Source organism: Manis javanica, chromosome 1 (assembly GCF_040802235.1).
Source record: "Manis javanica isolate MJ-LG chromosome 1, MJ_LKY, whole genome shotgun sequence".
NCBI lineage: Eukaryota > Metazoa > Chordata > Mammalia > Pholidota > Manidae > Manis > Manis javanica.
The window spans coordinates 232,766,286-232,773,600 of NC_133156.1; the positions used below are offsets into that span (position 1 = coordinate 232,766,286).

The 7,315-nt window shown below is 43.2% G+C and overlaps 1 pseudogene; it reads right to left on the minus strand.

Moving 5' to 3' along the window:
* Nucleotides 1-1,126: 1,126 nt before the first annotated feature.
* On the minus strand, nt 1,127-6,917 carry LOC118966919 (histone-lysine N-methyltransferase SETD2 pseudogene; annotated as a pseudogene).
* Nucleotides 6,918-7,315: the final 398 nt, after the last annotated feature.

The following is a 7,315-nucleotide window of genomic DNA, read 5'->3' on the forward strand; positions in this document are numbered from 1 at the left end:
AAACATAGGGTTTTCCTAATAAATGGTGTCCGATCCTTAGTTGTAATCAACATAGAAACCTATCCCAGACTTATTTTATCACATAAAAGTTCATATGATTATCACAAATTCGCTGAATCATAACTGAGAATGGATTTTTGTATAACTTACCTATTAATTTGCCTCAGAGTTTACTGTAAAGTGGAGCTACTGCTGTTATAAATCCCCAGAGCATCTTCCAGTATAGGTAAACTTTTAATAAGGAAACAATTTCTATTACAGAAATCTTTTTGGGAAGCACTTTAGAAAGATAATGAAAAATTATTAATTAAATAGAAATGCACCTAAATGGAAGCTTGACTTGTATAGGGTTTCCGGTACACACTGACACTGGGAAAGTTTCAACAGAGGCATCTGTTAGCATCGAAACACAGCCTTGTGAATGACTTTGCAGTCTTTAGAATGACTTTGGACCATAATTGGAAGATAGTCTTCATTATTCATTCCAATTATTAGATTGAGCCTGTAATCATACAAACTATTTGCCTACATAACACCAAGGAAAATAATTTGTCTCAAAGTATGACTACGATTGTTTTTAAATCGAATAGCAGATGCACAGCATATACAGTTGGCAATATGATTCAGGTGAGGTGTGCTGAGTTTCTGAATTGATACTGAGTTTATCCCAGGAGACACAACACCATCTGTTACCTATTAGGTTAGTTATTTTTTTCTCAACATATTCACATTTAATATACATTAAAATATAACACAGATCATCAGGGTAATGGGTCATGGGGAGGGATGTGCATGGATCTGTGTGCTGACAGCTCCGCCAAGGAGACCCAGGTTTGGAAGCAGGGTCAGGCCTGGCCCAGGTCTTAGAAAAAAGGGTCTTCCATAAGCCCTCGCCTCTGCTGGCCTCTGACAACTATACCCCAACAGCTCACGACCAGGGATCACTTATTGTAGATGGAGCTCATTTTTGTGGCTTTCAGTTGAAATCTGCAGGTTTGAATTCCCCAGGGTGATGTGTCATCAGTAGCACAGCCCTGACAGTGGGGTGGGGCAGACAGGACCCGCAGGACTTCTCCCCAGAGTCTGTCCCCCTTGGTCACCCATCCTCCCACCCTGGCCCCGTAAGTCACTCTAATTCGGTGGCCTCTTAGGGTTTGTAAACAGCCCCAAACTTCTTCATGTGCTTCTTAATGCACTCCTTGGTTTTGAGTGTCACATCCTCATTGCACTCCAGGTCCTCTGGGTTCCTACAATACTTCAGCTCCTTATTCATAACGCCGTGAGTCAGCTTTCGAGCGAGGTGTTTGAAGTCTTCAGTTGTGGTAATTCTTCCCACTTTGCGGTCAGGCTTCCAATAAGGGTTCAGGCACTGGACGATGAACTGGGACATCTCTTTTCTGAATACTTCTTTGCTTTTCTTAGCCAGCTCACTGGAAGTGTCTGCTTCTGCTGTTTTAGGCTTTTTTGAGGTATTCATAGGGTTTTCATCATGTGTTGGGGTTCCCAGGTCCACCTCAGCTTCGCGTTCAAGGCTGGCATCATCTCCTGGGCTTTCCCAAGGAGGAGGATCCCACTGAGTCTGCCTTGTGGTCACAGGATAGTAATAAATCTTCTCTTCTGGATCTCAGGCTGTCTTCCAATTGGGAGGTAAGACCGTGGTGTTTGGTTTGGGAGGAGATGGGGGTGGCAGATCCAGGGGATTATTTGTCACAGCCGTCTCAGGTGGCTGTAAGGGCTGAGGCTGCCCTGGTGCAACTGTCATAGTCATGGCTGCTGTTGGCTGTACCATTACTCCTTGTGGGCGAGCTGTGAAAATCTGTTGTCCCTGGTTGTATTGAAGACTTGGCTGGGCATAACACTGTACAATTGGTGGAGCTGTCTGTGAATAGGGTGATGTCACGCCATAGACAGTTGGACAGGTCTGTCCTTGATAATATATGGTTGCTTGAGACTGTGCAGGAGAGTACTGCTGTTGTACACTAACAGACTGTTGGTTTGAGTCCCAAACACTGTAATTCTGTCCCTGGACTGGGCCTGGGGCTGGCACTGGCAAGACGGCAATGCTGGAGTCTTGGTGAACCACACCATCACTCTGGGCAACATACTGTGAACTGGAAACTTCCACGGGGGCTGTCACATGTGGCACCACTGGCACAGGTGGAGGGGCAGCAAGGGGCTCTGCAGAATGTCCTACTAAGGGCTGAGAATGATCATAAGGAGCAGGAGAACACACAGGGTCCATGCTAGGTATGGGGAGCAGCACCTTGGCAGCATTAGCGTTGCTGGGATCCACATAGGCCTGCATGGGATAACCTGGTGGGTGGCCAGCAAAGGGATGATGAGTGGCATTGTAGCCAAGAGAGTCATGGGGCAATGGAGACGTCATTCCCAGGTTCTGCATCCGTTGTTTCTGAGCCTCCCGCTGAGCCACCTCTTGCTCAAACAATTTCCGATGCTCCTCTGCAGAAAGTTCCTTGCGGTCTTTAATTTGTACTTTCTTTTTAGAAGTAAGTGTGTCATGTCTGTCATCTGGCCTTTTCGTTCCCTGCTCATAGGCAGAAGGTGGTGAGAGTGAGCCCCTTCATTTCCTTTTCTCTTTATTTTGAGTTTGCTTGTCTGGGTCTCTCTCTCTTGACCTGTTAGGAGTCTTTAGGGCAGCTGTTTGATCTCTGAAGCCAACAGCATCCCTTCCTCTTTCAGTTACTGTATTCTCCTTTTCTGTTCGACTTTTCTTTGGAATTCGATATACCCCCTATAGGTCTTTCCAACTGTCCAGGAGCTTGGTGGCCAAATCACTTATATCTACTGTTTGGTCTGGCTGTTCCTGGCTCCTCTCACTTTCCGCACCAGATACACCCTCCTCTTCATCTTGGGATGGTGTTTCCTCAGCAATAGGTTCTTCTAGTTTTGTGCCATTTCTCTCTTTAGGCTCTATTTCAGTGTCAGCCTCTTGTTCAGATGTGGGTAGCTCACTGGCCTCCACCGTGATTTCACTGTCCACTTTACATTCAGACAGTTGCTGTGTAAGTAACGGTTGTGACTGTAGCTCTTTCTCTTCTTCCACAGGAATGTTTTCTAACTGATCAAGGTCCTCTTTGCCATCCTTGCCTTCTAGCTCGCTGGTAGCATCAGAGATTGCACTGTCCATGCTATTTTCACTAACAATTTTCAGTCTACAAAACATGAGCTTCTCGGGGGCATCTGTGTCAGCTTCTGTGCTCAGCTTGGTGGGAGGACTGGGTGTGTTGAGTGGTGTATGAGCACGTGATGTATTCGTGATGTATTCTCACTAGAATACCCATTTCCTTCACTCAGCTGAGGAATGGCAGTCTTTGTCTGAGACCAATGTTGAATAATTGGAAGTACTTTGCTTTCCTCCAGCATATTTTTTTGTAGGAATGGGTAAGTGTTCCAAAGTCTTTATAATCTCTTCTTGAAGCTTCTGGTTGCTGTCCTGGCCATCGCCTAGTTCTGCCATCCAGATCCACAACAAAGACAGCCCAGAACATTCCAGAAAAGACTTCAGGCAAGACTGTGAGTGTGTGTTCTGTATGAGCTTGAGACAGGTAAATTGCTGCTCCAAAGTTTCAATTCTAACCATTAGCAGGGATAAGCTGAGCACCTCGTTTTTATTAGACAGGCCTTCCCCATTGTCCACCAGAGCTTCCAGCTCTCCATCCACTGAATCCTTCGTACGAGATCTTTCCTTCTTAGGAGATCGTTCCTTCTTTATTTTTCCTCCTGCTGCTCTGATACTGACTCTGTTCTCTCCTCCCAGGTAACCCCAGCAATTAGCTGACCCACAGGAACATTTCTGAGCTTCTTTTCCATATCTTTGGAACTGATAGTCAAATGTTAACTCTGAGCCTGACAGAACCAGTTTGGTGGTAAAAAACCCAACCCTCAGTTGTCCATTCACAATCCATTTTTGAGCCTCACAGTTCGGTTCACAGCTGTGGTTCATGAAGCGAGAGCAATTTCCTTTCTGAGTAGCATCTGTTATCTCATCATTCTTCAGGGCCATGAAATAGTAGCAGATATTTTTGTTTCATGCATACTCCTTTACCCAGGCTTTAAACTCGTTATGATCAAGCACCTCACCACAATATTCCAGGACAAAGGTATTCGAAGGAAGGCCTTTGGCAGCTCTCAAGCCCCAGCCTTTCTTCTCTGTGAGGATGACTTCCACATCCGCATGCTGTTTTCTCTGGAACCGTCTATTGGAACAATAATCTCCATTTGGACACCGAGAAGAACATTCAATCATGAGGAGATGAAAGACGATCTTCCCCACACGCTATTTCACCTTGAGCTCTTTCGTCTTTAGAGAGAGGTGTACACTCACACTGCATTCGCTTAATATCTCGAAAGTTATTCTTCTTTCCTTCTGTTAAATAAACATTTTCTTCAATCAGATCAAAGTAACAAGGCATCTTCCCTTGCTTGGCACATTCCTTCCACCGCTGTGGGTCCCTGAAGTCCTGCATGACACAGGAAGGCCCAACCAGTGTTGTGCCTGGGGTTACTGCTGTCTCTCCCTGCTCTAACTCCACTGTTTCTTTCTTTCTGTCCTGAAGCTCACCATCAATTTCAGAATCACTCTTCAATTTCTGCCTCCTTTTTTTTAAGAGGCCCTCTATCTTTCATATCATTTTTTCTAAGTTTCTTGAAAGATCTTTCTTTTCATTCACAGCTAAAGAGTCCTTAATGGAATTGCTGCTTATTTCAGGTGCTTGCACCGACCCCTTATCCTTCTGAAGGGATAGGAAAAATTTACTGGACTGGCTTGAAAAGTGAGCACCTCGTTGATCCCAATTCTCCTCCTCTTCATGGTCATCTGTTAAGGAATCAGGTACCTGACCCTGAATTCGATCATATACAACCCCAGGTCCAGGTGGTCTACCTGCTGATCTTGGATCCCAGTAGCCATTGCCTTGCCAAGAATTACGAGTCCCACCATGTTGGTCTGTACTTGGCTCATACTTGTGCCCACCATAGGCTCCATAACTGCTGTCAGGTTTTTTATGTAGTAGTAGGCTTTTCTTGTTGAGAGAAGTCCCACCCCAGGTTTCTGAGTTCTTCTGATGAATGGAAGCCTCAGGAGATTTCACAAGAACAAGAAAAACTCAACTCTGTTTTTCCCAGTCTACTGTCTGGCCTATAAGAGAACATGGACTGATGTGGAGATTTGTTTGTGCCATCTTCAGAATTATCAGAAGAATGAACTGGCAGCTCTCCTTGTTGCCTAGAAACCATGTTGGCTTTCATTGTTTCCTCAGAATTTGGATGACCTGGAAGGTCAGATTTCACATCTGCATAACTTGTACTATCAACTCCATCACTGAGGATGAGCAATTTCAGGTAAGTGGTTATCTATGTGTTTTCTTCTGGGCTGCATAAAAGAAATTTCTGGATTCTTCTCTGTTACTTTATGAAAGAAGAACATCTCAGTTTTAGGACAGACTTTACTTGCTGTACTCTCAAATTTTTCCTCATATGAATGTCTCCTTGACTCCAATCTCTCATCTTCCCAGTGGTCAGAATAGTGTCTATAGCTATGACTGCTCTGAGAAGAACAAGGGTTTGTTTCTTCCATAGGCAAAGTAGAATTCTTCAGCACAACCACAACAGACTGAAGGCAGTTTCTTGGAACACTGCTATCATCAGAATCTGTGTCTTCTGAATCACTTTCATCACCTCTACTTTCAGAAGAACCAGAATAATCTTCCTGGACGGTAGACACAATCTCTGAGGCCACTACTGTCACATTTTAAGGTATATGTTACACCATCATGGTCTTCCATGGTTAAATTCAAATCACAAGAAGAAAATACAAATTCAGAATCATCAGAAGTATGTGTATGTCCTCTTCCTCCTTCTTCATCTGAAGAGATTTCTGATCTTCCTCTTTTATGAGGCAATATGGAACTCCCTTCTTCTTGAGCCTCTTGCACACTTTTTCCAGATAGCCCACTCTTATGCCTGTTTTCCCAGGAAGCAAATCCCCTTCCTGAATCAGGAAGGCCACTACCTACTTCTACTACTGTTTCTTTCTCTGCATGCTTTAAAAACTCTGTGCTTCTACTCTTCAGAATAGTATCCTGAACTGGAGATATGCTCTCTCTCCACACTGCAAGAGATTTAAACTGTCCACGTTTACTCCTGGTGGAAGGCTCTGAAGAGATGAAGCAATACCTGAACTCCCTACAGGTTGATATAAACCATCAAAATAATGGACAGAAGTTGAACTAGCACTACTGACACTCTGCTTATATTCTTCACATGTGAAGTTTGAGTGATCTGTCACATTCCTATTATCACATGTAACTGTTTTTTATTTCAAATGTACAGTCATTAAGCTATTTGCAGAAATCTTTGTAACTGAAGGCTCGATATTTTCAGCTTCAGAATGACACAAAGGAGGATTGTTGTCATTTAAAGTACAGTATGTATCTCAATCTTTGGTTTTACAGCAAGAAACTCTCATGTCAACTGATTCTTTAACTATTGTTTTTGAATAGTGTGATGAAACCAGAGGTTCTGTTTCTCTAAATGGGCTTTCTGATTTATTATGCTGCATGCTAGTATCATCCAAGTCTTTTTGTTTACATCTATTAATATTCTGAAATCCATTTGATGAAAACATGCATGCTGTGACCAAAGAAGATACCGCAGATCCAGTCACACTATCAGCAGAAGACATCAAAACAGTCTCAGTTTTAGAAGTGCAAAATGTTGCCTAATCAGTTTCTGTGCCCAGGAGATCCATTTATATTTAATTCTATGGGACAATAACTTCTTAATTGATCATTCTTCATTTTAGATAAAGAGTCTGATTCCTTAATATTATCATGGCTATTATGTTCTACAAAGTCAGACTTTAAAATAGGTGACTCATCTAGCTTTTTTTTATTCATTTTATTATCATTAATCTACAATTACATGAAGAACATTATGGTTACTAGACCGCCCCCTTCACCAACTCCCCCACCATAAACCCATTACAGTCACTGTCCATCAGCATAGTAAGATGCTACAGACTCACTACTTGTCTTCTCTGTGTTGCACATACCTCCCTATGCCCCCCCCACACTATACAATTATGCTAATCGTAAGGCCCCTTTCTTTTTCCCTGCCCTTATCCCTCCCTTCCCACCCCTCCTGCCCAGTCCCATTCCTTTTGGTAACTGTTAATCCATTCTTGGGTTCTGTGATTTTGCTTCTGTTTTATTTCTTCAGTTTTTCTTTGTTCTTATACTCCACATATGAGTGAACTCATTTGGTACTTGTCTTTCTCCACCTGGCTTATTTTACT